The sequence below is a fragment of the Lathyrus oleraceus genome, chromosome 2 (genome assembly GCF_024323335.1).
Source record: "Lathyrus oleraceus cultivar Zhongwan6 chromosome 2, CAAS_Psat_ZW6_1.0, whole genome shotgun sequence".
In the NCBI taxonomy this organism is placed as follows: domain Eukaryota; kingdom Viridiplantae; phylum Streptophyta; class Magnoliopsida; order Fabales; family Fabaceae; genus Lathyrus; species Lathyrus oleraceus.
The window spans coordinates 206,236,726-206,248,793 of NC_066580.1; positions in this window are offsets into that span (position 1 = coordinate 206,236,726).

Below are 12,068 nucleotides of genomic sequence, written 5' to 3' on the forward strand. Positions count from 1 at the left end.
TATTAAATGAAGTCACAAAAATAATTAAAAATCAAAATATGAAACTAGATTTTTCAAGAAATTTTTTGGAATAGCTCTCATATTTTTGTGACTTCAAATAAATTTTCTATAAATTTTGGAAAATAAAAGGAATTAACTGAAATTAAAATAAAATAAGAATAATAGAAAAATCCAGCGCCACGGGATCAATTCATTAATTGACGTAGCATGGATCAAATGGCTCAGAGGCGCGGATGCATGGTAGGCTTAAATCAAGCGCGCAACATGTTGCATTAAAATAAGTAAACACATTGGATGGTCAAGATTATAACGTTGAGACACGATCCAAAGGTTGGGAAGCATACACGTGGGGATGGTGGTGGAAACCACCATCTTCTCCGGTGATCCAACAATTTCCGGCCACCACCCGCAGGAAAATAAATTGTAATGGAAATAAAAAATAAGGACATCAAAATGAAGCTCAGATGATGTACATCACCATTGTATCCATGGATCAACCTCACTCTTCCTATTTAGAGGGAAATGTGAGATGGAAGATCATGGTATGGCAACTGGAATGGCACAATTTGAACAATTAAGACCACCGCTGGCCTGCCTCAAGTGTGAGGACTTCAGAAAACCACACAAACCAAAGAAAATCACATTGAATTTCAAGATCTAGATCAAAAAAAGTTTGAGGTTTTACCTCTAAAATGAAGCTTCAAATGCCACGAATTCTTCAAGATCTTGATCTGCTTTTGCTCTGGAGATGTAATGGAGATGATAGGCTAAGGAATTGAGCTTTGAAAATCAACTAATAATGTTGAATTTCAAGCTTAAAAAATAAAGAGACATCTGAAAATTCCTTTGGTGAGGGTTGGGATTTCAATTCTGCAGCACTTCAGTTCTCCACTTGGTTGTGAAATGAATGAGATTGAGTCTTTATTTATAGCTGAAGAGGGTTGTAGAGCATGGTTCCCTCGTGTGCATGGGATTTGAATCTTCCTTGCATGGCCCTGTACAGGAGAATGTAAGGGCCAATGATGGATGATAAACCATGCTGAGATCAACTGGAATTGAATTGGACGTGTAATTGAAGTGGAATTGGCTTGCACATGAAGTTTCAACATGAAATGCAAAAATGAACCTAAATAGAAAGCTCTTCGAAACTCACACATGGAAAGTCCAAAGAATTAATGTGAGTAATGGTTGGAAATCCCTTGAAATAAGGAACAAAAGTCATGTTGGGAAAAAATCATTTGGCATTTGAAAATTAGTGAAAACTGGCTGTGAAAGTTTGGGCACAAAACATGTCTAAGTTCCCCTTTGAAAATTTTCACCAAAAGCAAGCCTCTTCAAGCCCCTCTACTTTAATGATGCAAGCTTTAAATGGAAACCCCTCCAACATCAAAGTTGTATATATTTTCAATATGATCATTTTAGACTCAAACTTTGCATCATTTGGATTTTTCATGAAAACGTTATGGGCATTTGAGCTTGGGCACTTTTTCAAGTTCAATGACTTAGGTCCAAGGTGACCTATAATGTTTTGTATTATCACATGTATTTCTTTTAAGATTATGAAATTTTGTCCAACATAACATTTGAAGTAGACATCTTAAGCTTTCCAATGCATTTGGTCTCACCTCAAAATCATACAAATTAAGGAAGTTATGTCCTTGGGAAGTTGACCCAAAATTAGGGTTTCCTTGGGAAACAATCCTCAAGCCCTTTGGGTTATCTTGATCAAATTGGAAAATTGAGATACTTGGGAGACATATATGATGATTAAGAACTTTGTGACCATTGTCATGCTTTTTCTTATCTTTATCTAGCCATTGCATTGAGCTTAGGAGCCTCCTAGGAGCATTGGAGCACATGATCACTTGAGCTTCAAAACAAAAAGAGTTGGTGACATATTTTTGTGCTTTTGGTTAGTAAACAAGTAAGAAAATCAATAATATACAATACAAGCATGCTTGGTGGTCTCAAACCACTCACACAAGTCCCAACCCTAGGGTTAAGGAGCCAAACATGCTATGATCCTTGAGGCAATGCACTGAGCAATGAGATGATGCCATGAGGGATCTTAGGGTCAAAATTAGGGTCTTACATCTAGCATCGGGTTTGAAGGATAGAATTTTCTTGAGCACAAGGTCACCTTCTCTAAACACACAAGGTATGACCTTCTTATCAAATGCCTTCTTCATTCTCTGCTGATATAACTGACCATGATACATGTCAGTCAACCTCTTCTCTTCAATTAAGTTCGACTAGTCATATCTGGTCTGAAACCATTCATCTTCTATCAACTTGGCTTCCATCAAGACACGCAATGATGGGATCTCAACCTCCACTGGGAGCACAACTTCCATGCCATAAACGAGAGAGAAAGGGGTTGCCCCTGTTGAAGTACGGATGGATGTACGGTGCCCATGCAAAGCAAATGGGAGCATCTCATGCCAATCTTTATATGTCACAACCATCTTCTGAATGATCTTCTTGATGTTCTTGTTTGCAGCTTCAACAGCCCCATTCATCTTTGGTCTGTAGGGAGAAGAATTATGGTGTGCAATCTTGAAGTCTTCGAAAAGAGCTTCCACCATATTGTTATTCAAGTTTGATCCATTGTCAGTAATGATCTTACTTGGCACACCATACCGGCATATAATATGATTCTTGATAAACCTCATAACAAAATATCAAATCATTATGCAGGTTGGTTCCTAACCCCGTTGAATACAATGATCCTTCTCCTTCTCCAAATTTGGAATTCCCTGTGTTTGAAGCCGAGGAGAAAAATGATTTAGAAGTGAGTCATGAATTATCTCGTCTTCTTGAGCAAGATGAAAAGACCATTAAGCCGTCCGAAGAGAAGATTAAGCTAGTCAACTTGGGTTCCGAAGATGATGTGAAGGAAGTCAAGATTGGGTCTCAATTGTGTCCAGATGTTAAGAAGGGGTTGATTGATCTTCTTCGAGAGTATTCAGATGTGTTTGCTTGGTCCTATCAACACATGCCTGGGTTAGATTCTGAGATTATGGAGCATAGATTGTCGTTGAAGCCAGAATGCCCGTCAGTCAAGCAGAAGTTGAGAAGAGCGCATCCTAATATGGCTGTGAAGATGAAAGAGGAAGTGCAGAGGCAGATTGATGTCGGTTTCCTTGTAACCGCCGAGTATCCGCAGTGGGTGGCCAATATTGTGCTTGTACCGAAGAAAAATGGAAAAGTCCGCATATGTGTTGATTATAGAGGTTTGAATAAAGCCAGTCCGAAAGATGATTTCCCTCTGCCACACATTGATATCTTGGTAGACAATACTGCTAAATTCAAAGTCTTTTCGTTTATGGACGAATTTTCCGGATATAATCAGATCAAGATGGCACCCGAAGATATGGAGAAGACCACATTCATTACACCTTGGGGAACATTCTGTTATAGAGTGATGTCTTTCGGTTTAAAGAATGCTGGTGCAACTTACCAAAGAGCAATGACTACTCTTTTTCATGATGTGATGCATAAAGAGATTGAAGTTTATGTCGATGACATGATTGCTAAATTGATTGATGAAGAGGAACATGTTAAGCATTTGTTGAAGCTATTCCAGCGTTTGAGGAAATATAAACTCCACTTGAATCCCAATAAGTGTACTTTTGGTGTTCGTTCTGGTAAGTTGTTGGGATTTATTGTCAGCGAGAAGGGTATTGAAGTTGATCCTGCCAAGGTCAAAGCAATACAAGAGATGTCTGCGCCCAAAATTGAGAAGATTGCCATATGACTGCCACATGTGCGCCTATATTCAAGCTTCTTCGGAAAGATCAGTATTGTGATTGGACCGAAGATTGCCAGAAAGCTTTTGACAGTATCAAGGAATATTTTTTTGAGCCTCCGATTTTTTCTCTACCTATTGAAGGAAGACCGTTGATCATGTATTTGACTATGCTCGAAGATAGTATGGGTTGTGTTCTTGGTCAGCAAGACGAGACTGAAAAGAAAGAATTTGCAATTTACTACCTCAGTAAGAAGTTTACCAACTGTGAGACTCGGTATTCGATGCTTGAGAAGACTTGTTGCGCATTGGCTTGGGTTGCTAAGCGTCTGCACCAGTATATGTTAAATCATACCACTTGGTTGATATCCAAAATGGATCCCATCAAGTATATATTTGAGAAGCCTGCTTTAACTGGGAGGATTTCCCGTTGGAAGATGTTGTTATCAGAGTATGATATCGAATACCGATCTCAGAAAGCAATCAAAGGTAGTATCTTGGCTGACCATTTGGCTCACCAACCAATTGAAGATTACCAGTCAGTGCAGTATGATTTTCCTGATGAAGAGATTTTGTACTTGAAAATGAAAGATTGTGATAAACCATTACTTGAAGAAGGGCCAGAACTTGGTTCCCGTTGGGGCATGGTATTTGATGGAGCTGTTAATCAATATGGAAATGGCATTGGGGCAGTGATTATTACTCCTCAAGGAACACATCTACCATTTACAGCTAGATTGACTTTCAAGTGTACAAACAACATGGCAGAATATGAAGCTTACATTATGGGGCTTGAAGAAGCCATGAATCTCAGAATCAAGTATTTGGATGTCTTTGGTGATTCGGCTTTGGTTATGAATCAAATCGAAGGAGAATGGGAGACAAATCAACCCGGTTTAATACCATATAGAGATTATGCGAGGAGGATTTCAACTTTCTTTACAAAGGTTGAGTTGCATCATATTCCTCGAGATGAAAACCGGATGGCAGATGCTCTTGCAACGTTGGCATCGATGATTGTAGTGAAGTATTTGAATGAAGTTCCCAATTTATCTGTAATGCGTCTTAATAGGCCAGCTCATGTGTTTGCTGTTGAAGAGACCAAAGACGAGAAGCCGTGGTACTTTGATATCAAATGTTTCCTCCAAAGTTAGATTTACCCGCCTGGGGAATCTTTGAAGGATAAGAAGACTTTGAGAAGATTAGCCGGCAATTTCTACTTGAATGGTGATATACTATACAAGAGAAACTTCGACATGGTTTTGCTTAGATGCGTGGATAGACACGAAGCAACCTTGTTGATGACTGAAGTGCATGAAGGTTTATTTGGTACTCATTCCAATGGGCATGCAATTGCAAAGAAGATGTTGTGAGCAGGTTACTATTGGCTGACAATGGAATCTGACTATTGCAAATTTGTGAAGAAATGCCACAAGTGTCAAATTTATGCTGATAAGATTCATGGTCCTCCGACACTATTGAATGTTATCTCTTCCCCGTGGCCCTTCTCCGTGTGGGGAATTGATATGATTGGGATGATTGAACCCAAAGCTTTGAATGGACATCGTTTCATTTTGGTGGCAATTGACTACTTCATAAAACGGGTCGAAGCGACATCGTATGCAAACGTAACCAAGCAAGTTGTTGTAAGGTTTAGCAAGAATCAGATCATATGTCGTTATGGTGTGCCAAGCAAGATCATTACTGACAATGGATCGAACTTGAATAATAATATGGTGGAAGTTCTTTGTAAAGACTTCAAGATTGCACATCATAATTCTTCTCCCTACAAACTTAAGATGAATGGGGTTGTTGAAGCTGCAAATAAGAACATTATGAAGATTATTCAGAAGATGGTTGTCACATACAAGGATTGGCATGAGATGCTCCCATTTGCTTTACATGGGTATCGTACATCCGTCCGCACTTCAAAAGGGACAACCCCTTTCTCTTTGGTGTATGGTATGGAAGCAGTACTCCCCGTAGAGGTTGAGATTCCTTCATTGTGTGTGCTCATGGAAGCCAAGTTGACTGAGGCTGAATGGTGTCAGACCAGGTTTGATCAGTTGAATTTGATAGAAGAAAAGAGATTGACTGTCATGTGTCATGGTCAGTTGTATCAGCAAAGGATGAAGAAAGCTTTTGATAAGAAGGTCAGACCTCATGTGTTCAGAGAAGGTGACCTTGTGCTCAAGAAGATTTTGATGTTTAAGCCAAATTCTAGAGGAAAATGGACTCCTAATTATGAAGGCCCATATGTTTTTAAGAGGGCCTTTTCAGGCGGAGCATTGATTCTTACAGCTATGGATGGTGAAGAGTTCACTCGTCCTGTGAACACAGATGCAGTCAAGAAATACTTTGCCTAAAAAAATAAAAAAATAGCTCGCTAAGTTGAAAACCCGAAAGGGCGTCTTAGACAAAAATGAGCATCTCGGTGGATTGAAAACCCGAAAGGGCGATCCAGGAAAAAATTAGAGACATAAAACAGAAAAAAAAGATTCCCGATAAGTCGAGTACCCCATCTTGGGGCAACTAATGAAAAAATTAGGGATTATGGCAAGTAACTGCATTCTGCTGATCTTCAAGGTTTTGAAGATTTGATTGAGCACAAGGGTTGACATCGATTCATCACCCCAGTAGTGGTCAAGAGCGCAGTGGATATCGAGAGTTGGTAGAAGGATTAAGGATCATTTATATTCAATGTAACCCTTTTTCCATGTAAATTACCATTTTCAACTTTGTAAAATCTATGGAGTCTTGTCATTTACAGACTACCATTCTATCAAATAAAGTTGTGCTTTTATCCAATTGTTTCTACTCTTATTTACTTCAGCCAATAGTTTTAAATTTTATTACGATCATTTTGAAAACTAAAGTTTTAATCAAAATCAGTTTTTCGTAAATATATAAAAGAAAGAATTTTTCAAAGCAATTAAAAGGAATATCAGCAGCATTTTAATGGATATCAAGTCCTTAAGTGCAAAACATTAGAGGTTCCCCAAGCAGTTAACCCTTTGGGTATCCCTGGATGTTTGTGTTGATTCAGTTCCTCGGCGGAGTTTGTGTTCCCCTAGTAGAGCTTCGTTCTGTTTCCCCAACTGAGTTAGTTGATTTGGATACCCTGCGGTGTGTTATTTTCCCCAACGGAGTTTCAGCCTTCCCCAACGGAGTTTGTGTTTCCTCAGCAGGGTTGATTTTCAGCAAATATGGTTGACTTCCCCAGTAGATTGCATTGGTTTCCCCGCTGATCGCCATTCAACTTGCTCCCAGTCAGAGTTTCCTCCTGGTTTCTGAGCAGTTTATTTTCTCTATAGGGTTTTCTCCCATTTTTATGGTGTTGACCTAAAATTCCCTACAGATTTGAGGTTTCCTTCCTCAGCAGATCTCCTTCTTCCCCAGTTGGGGTTGAGCCTTTTTGGATTATTGATGTAACACCCTTCTAAAATACCCCAATAATCAATTAATTCAACAAAATATAAATCAGAGTAGATATGCAATTTAAGGGTGTCACACTTGACACTTCACACCATTCACCATAATAACTTGTCATGCTCATTTATTAATCAAAAATAAAACATTGCACAATTCGCAGCGGATGGAGATCTAATCAATCATGCAAACCATGTAATCACATTACATGTAAAACTGTTCAACAACCACAATTGAAAACAAAGTAAACATCCCGTCCCGATGTTACATCTACCAGAGCATGACCCACTAAGGAACTACACTAGACTCCGAGCACTAGCTTCTACTCAATCACTGCTCGTTACCTGAAACATAGTTGTAAGGGTGAGTTCCTCAATCGATATAATAAGCATTATAAAATATCATGTAATGCTAAGTAAATTAACACATTTCATCACCCTAATCATATCACACATTCAGCAACGGCAACATCAACTCATAATCATACTCAACACAACACAACACAAACCACACGTGTAATATTGGAATACATCCATTCATATTATACGTCATACATACATTATGCAATGAGACTCCATGCATGCGGTACCGACTATTCGTGAACACATAGTTCAACCTCACCGATCAAATCCAGATACAGCTACCAAGCTCACTAGTCCCACTCATTTGAGACCTAGTGACTCACTCACTAATTCCTCACCATGGGAATTAGCTACCACCCCCAAGGGCTATGCTATGCACGCTAAATCACCTAGCATGCAAACATCAACAACAATCCACAATAACTCACTCACTAATTCCTCACCATGGGAATCAGCTACCACCATAAAGGCCATACTATGCACGCTAAATCACCTAGCATGCAACATCAACAACAATCCACAATGGACATATGCTCACACTCTAAGCCATAAACAGTCCATTCACAATTGCATACATAACAGATACATTCACAGCATTATGCATACCATCATACATCACCAGCATATTTATCACAGAATCATATTCATATCATGCCAAATAATAAATCACAGTATTAGCACACTCTACTAATACCTATACTGCTCAAAACAACGGGAAATGATCCCTACTATATCATACACCAATATAGGCCAATCATCAAATATGTCCACAATATTTAATTATCAAATTTTCACTTTTCCAACAGTGTTAACCGGTTAACGCCCTGGGTTAACCGGTTAACGCAACACAGAACACGCTTCCTGGCACATTTTAACAGTGTTAACCCATAATACCCATTAAACGACGATAAACCCCCCTTACCTGAGTTAATCCGGCAAATCTTCTTTGACCTTCAACAATCGTGAATTCTCTTCTTGAGCCCTAGCCTCTTCTTCTCCCTTTCTCAGTTTCTTCTCTTTCTCTCAATGTTACGTGTTCTCTGCTTTCACGTAAAAACCCTTTTTACCAAATGGGACCTTATATATATATTCCAACTTTATTATTCCAATAATAATAATCCAATAATATTCCAATTATTTAATTAAATTAATAAATATACTATTAACTTAAATTAAATAATTATCATATTTTTATCGGGGTGTTACAGTTGATCTCTCTGTTCTCCAGCAGTTGTCTCCATATTTTGTGGATTGACCAGGATTGTACCGATGATTCAAATTTCTTCGCGACACCTTCGTATCCTTTGTGATCGTCTTTGTCAGCATAATCATTATATATACATATACATACACATTCATACAATTTCATGGTTTGCATGATTCATTCGAGATTATTACTCTTTGATATGGCGGTACTCTATCCCCATACAAATCTGGTGTCTGTCCTTCTTCAATTGTAGAGTGTCAGCCCCTTAAGCAGAAAGATTTTAACCTTTCTCCTTTTCCTCGCTGAGTTTGTCTCTGTTGGTGTAAGCCCTAGAGGCCAATACTTTTGGTACTTGTATCGAATTATTTATTAATAATAAAAGGCATTTTCTTTATTATGGTTGATTAATAAAGTCCCTAGAATAGATAGTCCGTTTAATGTATTAAGTATGACTTAATCATGAGAACATATTAAACATAAGGGCACTATTCTTAAAGTATCCGTAGTCGAGCTTTAATGTGAAGTGGGATAACATTAAAGCATTAAGACTATTATGTTTGTAGACTGATGATCACATCTCATGGATCATGGATAAAGAGTTATCAAGTCTTAAACATAGGTATGAATATTAGGAGTAATATTTATACCGGATTGACCCGCTATGAGAGTACTATATAGAAAGTTATGCAAAGTGTCATAAGTTATTCTCATGGTGATAATAGTGTATACCACTCTTCGACCTGAAACCACTATGGATCCTAGATGTAGAGTCGAGTGCTTTATTGCTGATCCAACGTTGTCCGTAATTGGATAACCATAAAGACAGTTGATGGGTACTCCACAAAGCATGCTGAGGGACATGAGTGTCCTAGATGGAATTTGCCAATCCTGCGTAACAGGATAAATGTCTATGGGCCCAATATTGAACTGGACAAGGGTGACACGGTCTATACCTTGTGTTCAATATAGACATAAGGGCAAAGGGGTAATTATACACATAATTATTATCACAGGAGGTTTTGTCAGATCACATGACATTTTCGTGACTTGGGTAGCAGTGATGTGTTGCTAGATACCGCTCACTGTTTATTATGTTAAATGCGTGATTTAATATAATTGCCAACGCCGCGAAAACCTATAGGGTCACACACAAAGGACGGATTGATGAGAGATAGAATAATTAAGGAACACCGTAAGGTACGGTGCACTTAAGTGGGAGACGAAATATGGTAAGGTACCAAATACTTAAGTGATTTTGGCATATTATGAGATATGGGCCAAAATGCACTTAAGTGGGCTTTTTGGCTTGAAGCCCACACAAGTGGTTCTATAAATAGAACCACTTGGGTAGAAGCATGGTCACTCTAATTCACTCAGACAGAAATTCAAGTAGAGACTTGGAATTTTGTTTCCCTCTTTCTCTCACTCAAAGCCTTCATTCATAACAGCTAGCACTGCGATTGAAGGAATCCGTTCGTGTGGACTGAGTAGAGACGTTGTCATCGTTCAACGTTCGTGATCGCCCCGTGGATCTGTATCAAAGGTTTTGATCATAATCAGAGATCTGCACCAAAGGTTTGAATCGCCACAAGAGGTAACGATTCTATCACTGATCATGCCCATTCGTAAGGATCACTAAATGGAGAAATTTTTAAATTCTGCTGCGCCTTGGATGGCTATTCTCTTTCAGTCTCCTCGTGGATGATTATTATTTCAGTTTCCTCCCTAGTTAATTATCTGGATGGAATCACTCCCCTTGGGTTATGTCCTCAATGGGTTGAGTCTTGATTGACCGTTTCTTTCTAGTTTTTACCTAGATAGATGCTTCGAGTCTCCTAAGAGTTTATTGCCCAGTAACTGGTAATATTCTTCTTAGTTTGCAGTTTGCTACTTTTTGCCCAATACCCAGTGAAATTACCCCAGCTTTCCCAGCAGTGGAGTCCCTAGTGGATTTAATCCCCTAGGAAGTATGTCCTTGATATGTTCATCCTAACCGGTGGCGGATATCTTTCTCTCCCCTGCTTGAGTCTATCCTTGATATGTTCATCCTAACCGATGACGGATATTCTCTTCTTGGTATTCTACCCAGTAAAAAGGTAGTTGTAATCCCTTTTTTTGTTCCCCAGAGAGTTAATCCTTGATATGTTCATCCTAACTGATGACGGGTTTCCTTCTCTTTGCGGTCTTCTACCCAGTAACCAGTAGTTGTAAATCCTGTTTTTTTTTCCCCTTCGCAGAGTTGATCCTTGATATGTTCACTTTAACTGGTCACGGATTCTCTCTCTTGGTATTCTATCCAGTAACTGATAGATGTAATTCTTATTTTATCTCCTCGCAGAGTCTATCCTTGATATGTTCATCTTAACCGGTGACGGATTTTCTCTTTGATGGTATTCTATCCATCATTCGATAGATGTAATTCCTACTTTTTTGTTTAGTTGGTTTACCCTTGATATGTTCATCTTAACCGATGACGGGTATCCTCCTTGACAATCCCAGGCAAGTATATCCTTGATATGTTCATCCTAACCGATGATGGATTTTCTTCCCTATTGAGTTTATCCTTGATATGCTCATCCTTACCGATGATGGATACTCTCACTCTTGGTCTTTTGCCCAGTAACTGGTAGTTGTAAATCCTATTTTTCTACAGTTTTCCCCAGCAAGGCTATTCTTACCCAGTAACCGGTGATGAACATTCCCTTCTGTTGGTTCCCAGCGAGTCATCCTTGATATGTTCATCCTAATTGGTGACGGATGTTCTCTCTGTCAGATCTTTATTATCTCCTTACCCAGTAATAGGTAGTAGATAATAGATTTATGCTCCTCCTGTGTTGAAGTTTATCTTCCCCAGTTAAGTTGAGTGCGCATTTCCTTAGTGAAATCATTTTTCCTGCATAATTCAAGTGCTTCAGTTTTATCCTGACTTACTCGTATCCCCTGCAGATGATGTTATTCCCCGACTGAGTCTTTCCATGTTACATGGATGTCCTCAAGTCCTCCGGCAGTTTTAAGTCGTAGCCTGGCCTACGCGTAACCTCTTGTATCCTCCCAGAGTCTCGGTCTCCCTAGTGAGTTTTCCTTATGGAATGCATTTTACTCTTGCGGACTTTCGGTCTCTCTGGCTTCTTTTTCCTTTGTGGCAATATTTCCCCACAAAGAATTTACTTTTACATTCATATCATATGCATCATGAGGTCTCTTAAGGACCAAAATTTGTTTCTATATCTTTTTATTTAAGCCAATTCTACTGAGTCGACATGAAGATTTTAACCTTCGCCTCCTCATTTAGAATATCCTTAAATAGGGACAGCTGTAAGAC